Here is a 13,802-nt window from a genome sequence, read left to right as displayed (position 1 = left end):
AGAACCCAAATGTCCATCAACTGATGAATGGATGAACAAAATCTGGTGTATACATACAATGGAATATTATTCAGATATTAAAAGGAATTAATGATACATGCTATAACATCAATGAACCTTGACAACATTAGACTAAGTCAAAGAACCCAGACACACAAAAAACAAACATCGTATGTTTCCATATGAAATATCCGGAGTTGGCAAATCCAGAGACGGAAGGCCAATAATTAGTGGTGACTGGGGGAGAATAGGGCAACTGCTTAATGGCTACAGAGTTTCTTTCTGGTGTGATAAGAATGTTCTGGAACTAGGCCAGGCTCAGTGACTCATGCCTATAATCCCAACGCTTTGGGAGGCCAAGGTGGGTGGATTACCTGAGGTCAGGAGTTTGAAACCAGCCTGGCCAACATGGCAAAATCTGTCTCTACTGAAAATACAAAAACTAGCTGGGTGTGGTGGTGGGCCCCTTCTAATCCCAGCTGCTCAGGAGGCTGAGGCAGGAGAATCACTTGAACCCGGGAGGTGGAGGCTGCACTGAGCCAAAATCACGCCACTGCACTCCAGCCTGGGTGACAGAACGAGAGACTGTTTGAAAAAAAAGAATGCTCTGGAACTAGATAGTGATGGGTGCACAACATTGTGGATGTACTAAATGTCACTGAATTGTACATTTGAAGATAGTTAAAAAAGTGAATTTTATTACAACTTTTTAAAAGTTCTTTCTAGTTTTCTGGGAGTAGGGTAGAGAATTTTTTCTCCCAAAGATTTTTGGAACCATCTTCTTTAAAAACTACAATCTCATGTGACAAATAACCAGAGGGGGTAGAGTAGAATTTTCCATATCATCTTTGAGCATATTTAAAGAAAACTTATGATCATTCATTGAGTATATGCTAATTACTGCCCAGCACTCTATTAAGGATTCCCACAAGCACTGTCTCATTTAATCAACAGCCTGATGGAGTGGAGTATCATTATTTTATGGAGAAGAAAACTGAGTCTCTGAGAAGTTAGGGAACTTGCCCTATCACATAGCTGCCAAGAGGCTGAACTAGAGTTTTTTTCCAGCCTTTTAACTACGTTGCTGGAAATGAGCACACCCCTCCCTGGTGACCAGGTCTGATGATAACAGCTGTTGCCCCATCTCTGAGACCCACGAGACCTAAGAGCTGAACTAGAAAGAATCAGGAGGGAGGTATCAAGCTCTGAAAAGGCAACATCTCATTGCAAACCTACTACAGCATGGTTCGCATTTCCAAGATGGCACAGTGTCTGTGGTGGGGAAGGAGACTGAGAAGGACAAAGGTGGGGTGCCCCTACAAGCAGTCAGCTGAACTGCCACCTGCAGCTTTTTGGGGGTCTTGCCCTGATGGAGGAGTTTCTAGTTTTCAAAGAGGAGAAATGTGGGTCTAGAATCACTGGCTTCTCCTATAGCCCTGGGTTAAGAGTAACTAACATGTTTGGTTTTGGATTCAGAAAACCAGGACTTTATTTAACACACCAAGTTCAAGTAAATTCTACAACTTTCCCAAGCATGTTAACAACATTAAAAAAAAATCATAGCCAACCCATTCAGTTATTAATGTTCACATAGTCTAATTGTAAAAAGAAGAATATCATATATTTGTCTAGGAACTAGCTAGTTAAATATGATATCAAACTTGGCTAATTATCAAATACTCATCTCCTATGCCTTCGTTAACACTTAGTTCTTTAAACAAAAAAATAAAGAGTATGTTAAAGCAATAAGCTAATATCAAAATAATGAAAAGAAAATGCAATTAAGGTGCCAAGAGCCATAGAGCTCAACTCCCATGTGACTCTTAGGATACTCCCTAGATCTCTTTATTCATTCAGTATTGAATCCAATAATAAGTAATACTAAAAGCAAACCAGCACCAGCCTCTTCATAAAGTCAGCCTTACTTATGGGGGTGTACTTGAAGTTAGAAGCAAATGCAGTCTAAAAAGCACCAAGAGAGTCTATAAAGATACATTAATAGTTTATTTAATAACAGTGTTGGCTGTTGCTGTTTGAAAAAGAGAAAACAAAAAACAAAAAAAAAAGCCTACCGGGAGCCCCAAGTGATGCAGTGTGTGTCTGTGCTTAGGGTGGAGAGGGGGCAGCCATGGTACGGCAACAGATTCCACAGTGGATTTGTTTGTGTATGCAAGTTTTGCTTTTGTTTCTTCTTCAAGGCTGAGGTTCTGTCGAACAAGAGTCTGGGATGAGACGGGGGTGTGTGCAATGTAAATGGAGAGAAACATGGGCTATAAATGAAAGTCATAGGAATTCTAAAACCGACAAAGCAGAAATATCACAACCCTGTCCTAGAGGCAGCTGATACAGAGTCACCCTTATCTCTTCGCTCTGTGGAATTTCACTTGGGAGGCAACAGCCAGGGCTTAGCAGGCCACATCCAATAGCTATCAAAGTTGACACTTAGAGCTAAGGCCTCTTCCAGCACGACCCCTGGCGACCCCTACCCCTGCCTTTCCCCTTCTAGGAAAGAAAGAGAAGGGGACCCACAGCTCCTCCCATGCCCAGCCCCACAGTGGAGTCTGGGATTGTTGCCCAGGGAAATAAATCTGTTTCATCCCCCAGAACCTTCCTGCCTAGCCTCATCAGGCATTTGGTTAAAACCACAAAAAGCAGCCTAAAAAGTGAAAGAAGTCAAATTCCAAAAGAAGGGTATATAGTCACATGCCACATCATGGTGTTTTGGTCAGTGACAGCCCACCTATACACTAGTGTTCCTATAAGACCATAAATCTGTATTTTCACTGTACTTTTTCTATGTTTAGATACACAAATCCTTGCACTGTGTTACAGCTGCCTACAGTATTCAGGACAGTATCATGCTATACAGGTTTGTAGCCTGGGAGCAGCAGGCCGTACCACATAGTCTGGGTGTGTAGTAGGCTCTGCTATCCAGCTTTGCTAGCTGCACTCTATGATGTTCCCACAATAACAATGAAATTACCTAATGTCACATTTCTCACAATGTCTCCCATCTTAAGCAATGTATGACTCTACTTAAAACAGGGAAGAATAAAGAATGAAGGCAACAGTAGCCCAAGACTAAGATATCCCAGGTGCCAAGATGGTCACTTGGATGGAGGCAACTACTGTGTCCACTCTAGGGGACACCATGGGGATGGGCTGGGGTCAGCAGAGAGGAGGCCTCAGCAGGAGGCCCTGAGTACTTTCACTCCACCTGGAGATCCTTCCATGGAAAACCTCTAATTCAAAAGGTTTGTGGGCTCGAACAATATATAATAATTACCCAACTCACAGACTATGAATAACTTAAGGTGGTCATTTATTTACACCTTATTTTTTTACCGAGAAATGACAGATATACTGAAGTACACAAATCTTAAGTACATATACAGAATGTTACACTGGCAAGTACTCATATAATCATCAGCTGGATCAAAAAATAGAATATTTACAGCCTGCCAAGAAGGCTTCTTGGTCCCCTGGAGCTGATCTTTTTGCAGATTGCTGTCCTGAGTAAATCTCTCCTGCAAGGTCTTGTCAACATGCCTTAAGGATGGAGAGCTAGGACTTCCCCCAGTTTATGAGACAGGTTTTATGACTGCATCAAACACTGACTCGTGTCAGTGTTTGATGTGTGACAGAATTAAGTTTGGGCTCTGCTTTTGTTTCAACAAACTACCTGGCGGTGAGATTCAGGAGGAGAGAACTTATGGCCCTCCCCTTCCTCTCAATCACAGAGGCCACCAAATCTAACAGGTACAAAACACCAGATAGACTTGTGTCAGTTCAAAAATGCTGTTTGTGCCTCTGAGATGACTTTCATCGTCTCTCACCACTGCCGCCCACCTTTGAGAAGATGATGGGTCACTGTGTGAAAAGGTAGTGTTTTGGTTAAAAGTCAAATGGGCATATGACATCCAAATGTAAGCTGTCCTGGGGTTTCCATTAGGAAAAGAGAACCCTGATTTCTACCCAGAATGGGTAAAAATAAATAACCAATGCACCGTCAAGTATTTTGGCAACAAAGGCTGACTTTAAGACTCATTTTAGTAGGTTTCACTCAGAAAAGAAGACAAAATTTGGGAAAAGATGTAAAGGAGACATATATGTGTGCTGGAAGGAGTCAGACCTAGGTTTGAATTGGTGCTTCCTTATTACAAACTCTGTGCACCTTGACAAATGTATTAAGTTTTGATTTCTATTTTTTCCTGCATAAAATGGGGAATAATAATAGCCACCTCAGAAAATTTAAAGGATTTGGCCAGGTTCAGTGGCTCAGGCCTATAATCTCAGCAATTTGGGAGGTAAAGGCAAGTGCATAACTTGAGATCAGGAGTTTGAGACCAGCCTGGCCAACATGGTAAAACCCATCTTCACTAAAAAATACCAAAATTAGCCGAGTGTGGTGGCACGTGCCTGTAGTCCTGGCTACTTGGGAGCCTGAGGCAGGAGAATTGCTTGAACCTGGGAGGCATAGGTTGCCGTGAACTGAGATTACACCACTGCACTCCAGCCTGGGTGACAGAGTGAGACAGACGGATGGGAGGGAGGGAGGAAAATTAGAAGGATTAAATGAGAAAATGAGGATACAGTGTCTGGCTTTGGAATAGAATAGACGCTCAACAGATGCAAAGGCCCATTGCCTCCTCTCTCCTGGCTTGCTGAAAGTGGCAGGTGCAGCACAAAATAAGAAGTTCTAACCCTCCTTCAACTACAAACAAATAAAGATGACAGAATCTTAAAATGTGTATGTCCTTCAACATATTAAAATCTCCCAAAATCTGTAACATGAGTGTGAACAGACTAGTGTTAAATCATTAAAGCAGCGTGCCTGCTTTTGAAGAAGATACAAATGCAGAAAGATAAAAGCCACAGAATTCATCACCACCAGCTCTCCAAAAAAGCAATATTATCTGGCAGGTTGCAAAGAGTGGCATGTAACACAGCTACTTATTAACCCATTAGGCCTCGGGGTCTATACTCAGACACTTGGCCACATTTTGCTTGAGAAAGAGATTTTGCTTCCATAGTTGGAAACAACTTTCATGAAGGCCAGATGGCATATAATTCCAAATAGTTGGTAATTTCCCAGTAAAACATATAAAGAAATTATGTCCTGAATTGAACTAAAAAATTTTAAAGTGGGTTATGTATTTCTGGTCTTTGGTAAAATAAAATAATTCAAATCCTAGATATGCATCATTTTACAAAAGGTCCCCTCAGAAACATCCTGATTTCAAAAATGTTACATGGTCAAAAGCAGCACTTTGGTTATTTGGCTTTAAGCATCACGGACCAGAGATTCAGCATCAGAAGTTTCTGGAAGCAGGTTCTAATCACAACAGCTTCAGATACTGACTGGTGATCCTGGACCTCTGTTTGAACTGCTGTCCACGTGTCCAGAGTATCTGAACTGCTGGTCTGATCCAAAGGTACATATCTGCCTGATTCTGGAAGATGAGTACTAAGGCTCAGTGTGCACAGAAGTCACTTCCTTAAAGTCAAACAATTCCTCCATAAACCACTTTTTTATCTTATTCTCACTTATGGCAAGACAGGAGTCCACAGGCCTAAAGACTCAAATGCTTACTCTGGCACATTCAGGGTATCCATTTCTATTCCCTACGCCATCCATGACCTTCATAATTCACTTCTTCAGGGAAGATCAGATTGCTCAGAGCTCAATCTAGCAACAGAAATGCACCCGGATGCATATTTGAAGTGTGCAGCTTCCATGAGACAAAAAGCTGAACAGTGGTATCTGGCTGTCAATGTATGCTGGAACCATTTCTTTGTCATCACTGAGTAAACAAAACAAGTGTTTAACACCAGTCATTAGACAGACTCATGGAGTCTAAGAATGAATTCTAGCCCAAGCTCTTCCTTAAACAAAGCAAGAACTCCTTCTATAACATGGTTAGATCATCACTGCTTGATCACTTCTTGTGATAGAAACAAGAAACTCCATTTCACTTTTTATTTTTTTAAAAATCTATTCTAGATAGTTTGTCATTATTTAGGGCTGAAATAATTACTCACTATAATTTCACACACTGCTCCTAGATTTTTGTCTTTGGCAGCTACAAAGAACAAGACAGACCATTTTTTTAAAACCATAACCTTCACTGAAACCACCACCATCCCCACATCCCACCCAGCGAATCTTTTCTTCTCCACACTAAACAGTCTCATTGTCATCATCATCCATTTCTTATGGGACATGGATCAAGAGCCCTTGGGATCCCAGATGTTCAACTCTAATCACACTTCAATTTGTGCTTCTCTGATATTGATGCCCAGATTTAAAGACAAGCTCCAGGGGTAGTCTGGACAGAGCAGAAGAGAAGGCAATGACAACCTTCCCGGCCTCAAACACATTGCAATTGTTAATACTGCTGGATTTGCCTTAGCTTTGGGGGAACGCGCATTTCTTTCCAGCACTCAGAGTTCTTACCGGGAGTGTCAGGTCATAGGGATTTCTCAGAAGTAGGGCTTCCTTCTTTCTGAACAAGGCTCCTTTACTTCCTTTCACTAAAATTCAGGACTTGACTATTCTATTATTATTACCATCATTATACTAATTATTAAATTATCTCATGTTAATTTTGACCCACATCAAGATATTTCTGGGGACCAATGGTCATTGGCTGACTTCTTTGTCACAGCATACATAGATTGCACAGGCATATGAATTCTATACTCACCCAAGTAAATTGTACTTGGAGATTTAGTAAGGAGAAGAGCACCCAGGGCATCGAGGTCTCTGCAGCCTGACATTAATTTGTTTATTAATTAGCATTTCTGCATACAAATTTGCCAACCCACTGTAAATACCCATAACTGGATAGGCTCCTATAATTTCTCAAAGTGTCCAGATCCACCTTCTTCAAAGTCTTCCAGATCCTTATTTAAAATGCAGATTTTGCTCCACTTTAGATGAGTTGAATCAGAATTTCTGTCTAGGGATGGGCCTGATAATCTACATGTTTAACACGTGCCCTGGGTGATTTTTGCCTACATGAAAGTTTGAGAACATAACTAACTTAGCCTATAGCTTTTAACTCTTCTTATCTGACTCTGAGCCAATCCTTCTATGTGTGTATGTGTGATGTGGCAGAGGGTAGGAAGCTAAAACCCTCTTTCATTATCCTAGTCCTGTGGTTTTTAAAGAGTGGCCCTCAGACTTGCAGCATCAGTATCACCTGGGACATTGTTAGGAAGGCAAAATCTCAGAACACAGACATACAAAATCAGGACCTGTGAGTGGGAACAAGGGATCTGTTTTTCACAAGTTATCCAGGAACCACTGTCACAGGTTAATATCACATCCATGGCATAGAATCTTTAGGCCTCTGGTATACAGCAGGTCCACAAATAATGTTGTTTTATCTAACTTCATTATTTAGAAGTTTGGTGATGTTTTTTGCAACCAGAAATATGCCACAGAAAATATACCATTGTTTTTATCAATTAGCCTATGGTAAAATTAGCTTTATACATCGTTTCACTTAAAGTCACAGTTTCCGAGAACTTATCAATGAAGATACATAAGGACTTACTGTCAGGGATTGGAGTAGATCCTGAGTTCTTTTTGAGAAAGATTTTGTCCCACTGTTTAGCCAATCCTTAGTCAAGGGATGGCAAATACCAGATATATGTGCTTCCAGTCTCCACTCCTATGCTTTGTCATCATGGCAAATTTCCTCAAACAGCTCTCCAGAAAACTAAAACACAGAGTTGACCAGTCGGGCATGGTGGCTCATGCCTGTGATCCCAGCACTTTGGGAGACCAAGGTGGGTGGATCGCTTAAGCTCACAAGTTCAAGACCAGCCTGAGCAACATGGCAAAACCCCCCGTCTTTACAAAAAATATTAGGTTGGTGCAAACGTGCAGTTTTTGCCACTGGCACCAACCTAATACAAAAATTAGCTAGGTGTGCTGGTGCACACCTGTAGTCCCGGCTACTGGGGAGGCCGAAGTGAGAGGATGACTTGAGCCTGGGAGGCAGAGGTTGCAGTGAGCCAAGATTTTGACACTGCACTCCAGCCTGGGTGACAGGGCCAGACCTTGTCTCAAAAAAAAAAAAAGCCTGGCGCATTGGCTCATGCCTGTAATCCCAGCATTTTGGGAAGCCGAGAAGGGCAGATCATGAGGTCAGAAGTTCAAAACCAGCCTAGCCAACATGGTAAAATCCCGTCTCTACTAAAAATACAAAAATTAGCCGGGCACAGTGGCAGGCGCCTATAATCCCAGCTACTAGGGAGGCTGAGGCAGGAGATTTGCTTGAAACCGAGAGGCAGAGGTTGCAGTGAGCTGAGATCAGCCTTGGTGACAGAGTACAACTTCATCTTGGGAAAAAAAAAAAAAAAGAGAGTTGGTAAGACAGATCTATCCTGCTAAGATGCAATCCTTTATCCTGATTAAGAGCCATGATTTCACAGGACATTAGTTGTAATCTGCTCATAAAAGTCAACACATACGGACCTGTCCCTGATCCTCAACACAAAACTCCCATGCACCAGGCTCTTGCCAAACTTTATAACTTTGAACGATGTACTGTCCAGACGTTATCATTCAGTGGATCACACACTTGAGTGCATAATGAAATAATGTGAGAACTTTAAAAAATGCTGATCAACAGGCCTATCCTAGGTCTATTATGTTGAAATCTCTGGTGGGGCCAGGCTTTGGTATTCCTAAACCTCCACAGGTTTTTCTGGTATAGGACCAGGGTTGACAAGGTGCTCCGGGACTGTGAGCCACCGTTAATCGATCCAAAAAGATAAGACAACGTATACACCTAACTCAAGCCATGTCATCTGATGGTTGAGTTGATGGAACTACCCTATTCTGATCTCTAAGAACTGCTTTCCTTGCATTGTCTTCTAGGAGTATGGGGGTAGCCTACAATGAGATAATCACTGTCAATAAATAAATAACCAACCCACTGTACGATACTGGGAAATTGTGTGGAGCAGTACATAAAGACTAAAAGCTGTGCACTCAAACTACCCAGGTTCACAGCCAGCCTTACTAAGTTGCTTTAGTAAGCTTTTAGTTTCTCTAGATCTCAATTTTTCATTTCCAAAATGGGAATAATTAAAGGATCTCCCTGAAAGGGGTTGTTGAGGTGATTAGATGAGCTAATCCATATAAGGCCATTTAGCAGAAGGCAATCACACTGCTAGGAGTTAGGCAGTGTAGGATACTGGTCACTATCCTGTACAACATCACAATGGGTACTGTACTCTTTTAATCAGTAAAACACAAAGGATATATAAAAATATCCATATTATTATCATCCAATATTAATAGGTTTCCACACATTTTTCTGGGGCTTTTTAAACGTTGCATAATACATGGCATCATACCATACATTTCTTTCTGCAGCTGGCTTATTTTCACTGAAAATTATCACACATACAAAAATACACATTTTGTTCCACTCCTGCAACACGACTATGCCTTACTGTACTTATTCATTCAGATGTTTCTGATTCTTTGCTATTAAATATGGTGATGCAATGAACAACCTTGTATCTGCTTCTCGTGAGGCTGTGGTGGTAATTTTCTAAAGTGAAACTGCTGCATCTTAAGGTAGGGCTAGTTTTTGTTTTACTATTCCAAATTGCTATTCAAAATGGCCTCACCAACTTACACTGTACAGAGGCTTCTTTTAAAAGTCTCTTCTATGGTCATTTACAAGAGAAAAGAAAAAATAATAATAAAGAAGGGATTCTTGAATGCCACACCTAAACGACTGGCTTATTCTTAGCTTTTAGAGACTGAGAACAGAGCTTCTCCCTCTTTGTCTGAGGTACTAGGAAGACAGGGGGTCAAATTGATGAGTCACCACTGATAACCTTCCCGAGCAGGAGATGTGTATTTCTCCATGCTTGGCTTCCCTTTATTGTCACTGTGCTCCAATTCTCTCAACTATGGACTAATTCCATGTGCACTATGTGTATTATTGGAGACTACTTCAAAAACTCTGTGGAATAAGACAATGTGTAAACAAATTACTTTTTGGGGGACTCTCCAAGATAGCCGAATAGACACAACTCCAGCACACAACACGCAGCAAGAGAGACGCAGAAATCCAGAGATCGCCTAGCTCCAACCAAGGTACCAGGTGCATTTCAACAGGTCTGGTCCGACAGTGAGCAAAGCCCACGCAGGGCAGACCGAGGCGGGGAAGGGTGTTGCTTCACCCAGAAAGTACATCTGACCGGCAAATTGGTGCCTCTCCCTCTGGCACTCCGGTCCAGACACAGCGCTTCCCCCAAAGCCTCATCAATACACAGAACAGGGGATCTTTGTCAGTCAAGCGCCAGGAATTACGGAGTTGAATAATAACCCAGGACGGTGTCCCGTATTGGTGCACAGACCTAAACAGACACATAAGCCCAAAAGGCGGCTGGGAGAGCCTGCCTGGAGGGAGAGGGAGCTGTAAGCAGGAGCAGCTGGGCAGGCCCCTACCCCATGACTGGAGAGAGAGGAAGCTGAAAGGGGGAGATGGCTGGGTGCAACTGGGCGGGTCCCTACCCTCCCCCACAAACCCCAGGGGGCTGAAGCTCTGACTCTAGCAGGTTGCGCAGCCAGTGCCACAGTCTGAGCTGAACCCTGAACGATCCAGCCCAGTGGAGGAAGTGTACAACCCACGATTAGAGAGATGGGACTGGGCTACATGTTTTAACAAAGAACACAGGAAGCCTAGGTAGCAACGGGACTGCATTCTTGACCACCCAGCAGCACCACCAGGTCAGCGGAAGAGGTGGGCCTAAACCCCCAGTGTAAACAAAAAAGACACAGGAAGATTCCGTAGTAACCTGAAGGAGTCCCTAGAAACCCAGTAGTGCCTCCACAGGCAGACAAGCGACCTGATCAAGCAAGCCTTCTGACGCCACAGCCAGGTAAATCCACAAAGATGGAAACAAATCAGTGCGAAAAAGATGAAACCATCAAAAACCAGAACACCTCTTCTCCTTCAAGGGATCACAACTCCTCAACAACACAGGAACACAATATGAATGAGAAGGAGTGTGACAAATTGACAGAAACAGGCTTCAGAAGGTGGATAATAACAAACGTGTCCGAGCTAAAGGCTCACGTTCTAACTCAATGCAAAAAAACCAAAAACCTTGAAAAAAGGTTAGACAAAATGCTAACTAGAATAACCAGCTTAAAGAAGAACATAACAACTTGATGGAGTTGAAAAACACAGCACGAGAACTACATGAAGCAAACCCAAGCTTTAATAGCTGAATCCATCAAGGAGAAGAAAGAATATCAGAGAGTGAAGATCAACTCAATGAAATAAAAAGAGAAGGCAAAACAAGAGAAAAAAGAGTGAAAAGAAATGAACAAAGCTTCCAAGAAATATGGGATTATGTGAAAATACCTAATCTATGTATTGATCGGTGTACCTGAATATGATGGGGAGAATGAATTATCCAGGAGAAGTTCCCAACCCTAGCATGGCAGTTCAACATTCAAATTCAAGAAATACAGAGAACTCCACAAAGATATTCCTAAGAAGAGCTACCCCAAGGCACATAATTGTCAGATTCACCAGGGTTAAAATGAAGGAAAAAGCCAGAGAGAAAGGTCAGGTCACCCACAAAGGGAAGCCATTCAGACTCACAGCAGATCTCTCAGCAGAAACCCTACAAGCCAGAAGAGAGTGGGGCCAATATTCAATATCCTTAAAGAAAAGAACTTTCAACCCAGAATCTCATATCCAGCCAAACTAAGCTTCATAAGTGAAGGAGAAATAAAATCCTTTACCGACAAGCAATTACTGAGAGATACTGTCACCACCAGACCTGCCCTACAAGAGCTCCTGAAAGAAACACTAAGCATGGAAAGGAAGGAGTACCAGTCACTGCAAAAGCAAACCAGTTGGCAAAGACCAAAAATGCAATGAAGAAAATGAGTCAACTAATGGGAAAGAAAACCAGCCAGTAACAAAATGGCAGGATCAAACTCACACATAACAATATTAACATTGAATGTAAATGGCCTAAACGCCCCAATCAAAAGACACAGACTGACAAACTGGATAAAATGTCAAGACCCATTGGTATGCTGTATTCAGGAAACCCATCTCACATACAAAGATACACAGAGACTCAATATAAAGGGATGGAAGAAGATTTACGAAGCAAATGGAGAACAAAATAAAGCAGGGGTTGCAATCCAAATCTCTGATAAACTAGACTTCAAACCAACAAAGATCAAAAGAGACAAAGAAGGACACTACATAATGGTAAAAGGATCAATCCAACAAGAAGAGCTAACTATCCTAAATATATACACACCCAAAACAGAAGCGCCCACATATATAAAGCAAGTTCTTAACGACCTAAAATGACATTTAGACTCCCACACAATAACAGTGGGAGACTTCAACACTCCACTGTCAATATTAGACAGATCAACGAGACAGAAAATTAACAAGGATATCCAGGACCTGAATGCAGAGCTGGACCAAGCAGACCTAATAGACATAAACAGAATGCTCCACCCCAAATCCACAGAATATACATTTTTCTCAGCACTGCATTGCACTTACTCTAAAATTGATCACATCATTGGAAGCAAATCACCCCTCAGCAAATGCAAAAGAATGGAAATCATAACAAACAGTCTCTCAGACCACAGCACAATCAAACTAGAACTCAGGATTAAGAATCACACTCAAACCCGCATAGCCACTTGGAAATTGAACAACTTGCTCCTGAGTGTCGACTGAATAAACAATGAAATGAAGGCAGAAATAAAGATGTTCCTCAAAACCAATCAGAATGAACACACAACTTACCAGAATCTCTGGGACATCTTTAAAGCAGTGTCAAGAGGGAAATTTATAGCAATAAATGCCCACATGAGAAACAAGGAAAGATCTAAAATTGACACCCTATCATCAAGATTGAAAGGGCTAGAGGAGGAAGACCAAAAAAAAAAAAAAAAAAAACCTCAAAAGCTAGCAGAAGACAAGAAATAACTGAGACCAGAACAGAACTGAAGGAGATACACAAAAAACCCTTCAAAAAAATCAATAAATCCAGAAGCTGGTTTTTTGAAAAGATCAACAAAATAGACTGCTAGCCAGATTAATAAAAAAAGAAAAGGGAGAAGAATCAAATAGATGCAATAAAAAACAATAAAGGGGATATCACCACTGATCCCACAGAAATACAAACTACCATCAGAAATTACTACCAACAGGTCTATGCACATAAACCAGTAAACCAGGAAGAAATGGATAAATTCCTAGACACTTGTACTCTATGAAGACTAAACCAGGAGGAAGTTGAAACCCTAAATAGACCAATAACTGAAGTAGAGGCAGCAATCAATAGCCTACCAACCAACCAAAGTCCAGGTCCAGATGGGCCGACAGCTGAATTCTACCAGATGTACAAAGAGGAGCTGGTTCCATTCCTTCTGAAACTGTATCAAACAATACAAAAGGAGGGAATCTCCTTAACTCATTTTATGAGACCAACATCATCCTGATACCAAAACCAGGCAGAGACTCAAAGAAAAAAGAAAACTCCAGGCCAATATCCATGATGAACATCGACGCAAAAATTTTCAATAAAACACTGGCAAACAGATTGCAACAGCATATCAAGAAGCTTATCCATCACAATCAAGTAGGCTTCATCCCAGGGATGCAAGGCTGGTTCAACATATGCAAATCCATAAGTATAATCCATCACATAAACAGAACCAAAGACAAAAACCACATGATTATCTCAATAGATGCAAAGAAGGCCTTCAACAAAATTCA

General features: G+C 41.6%; 1 protein-coding gene across 17 annotated transcripts in view; it reads right to left on the bottom strand.

Annotated features, from left to right (window-relative positions):
* OSBPL3 (oxysterol binding protein like 3) overlaps positions 1-13,802 on the bottom strand; it is a 205,982-nt gene that overhangs the window by 110,633 nt on the left and 81,547 nt on the right. For 2 of the 17 annotated variants that reach the window (XM_054237151.2, XM_078342540.1), the window contains exon 2: positions 7,563-8,352. The exons of the other annotated variants lie outside the window; for them this stretch is intronic. The gene's annotated coding sequence lies outside the window, so the exon portion shown is untranslated. The remainder of the gene's footprint in view (positions 1-7,562; positions 8,353-13,802) is intronic. 17 annotated transcript variants of the gene reach the window in all.

The sequence above is a fragment of the Callithrix jacchus genome, chromosome 11 (assembly GCF_049354715.1).
Source record: "Callithrix jacchus isolate 240 chromosome 11, calJac240_pri, whole genome shotgun sequence".
Taxonomy (NCBI): Eukaryota; Metazoa; Chordata; class Mammalia; order Primates; family Cebidae; genus Callithrix; species Callithrix jacchus.
The sequence above is the reverse complement of the archived record's forward strand: the minus strand, read 5'-3'. Positions and strand labels throughout refer to the sequence as shown.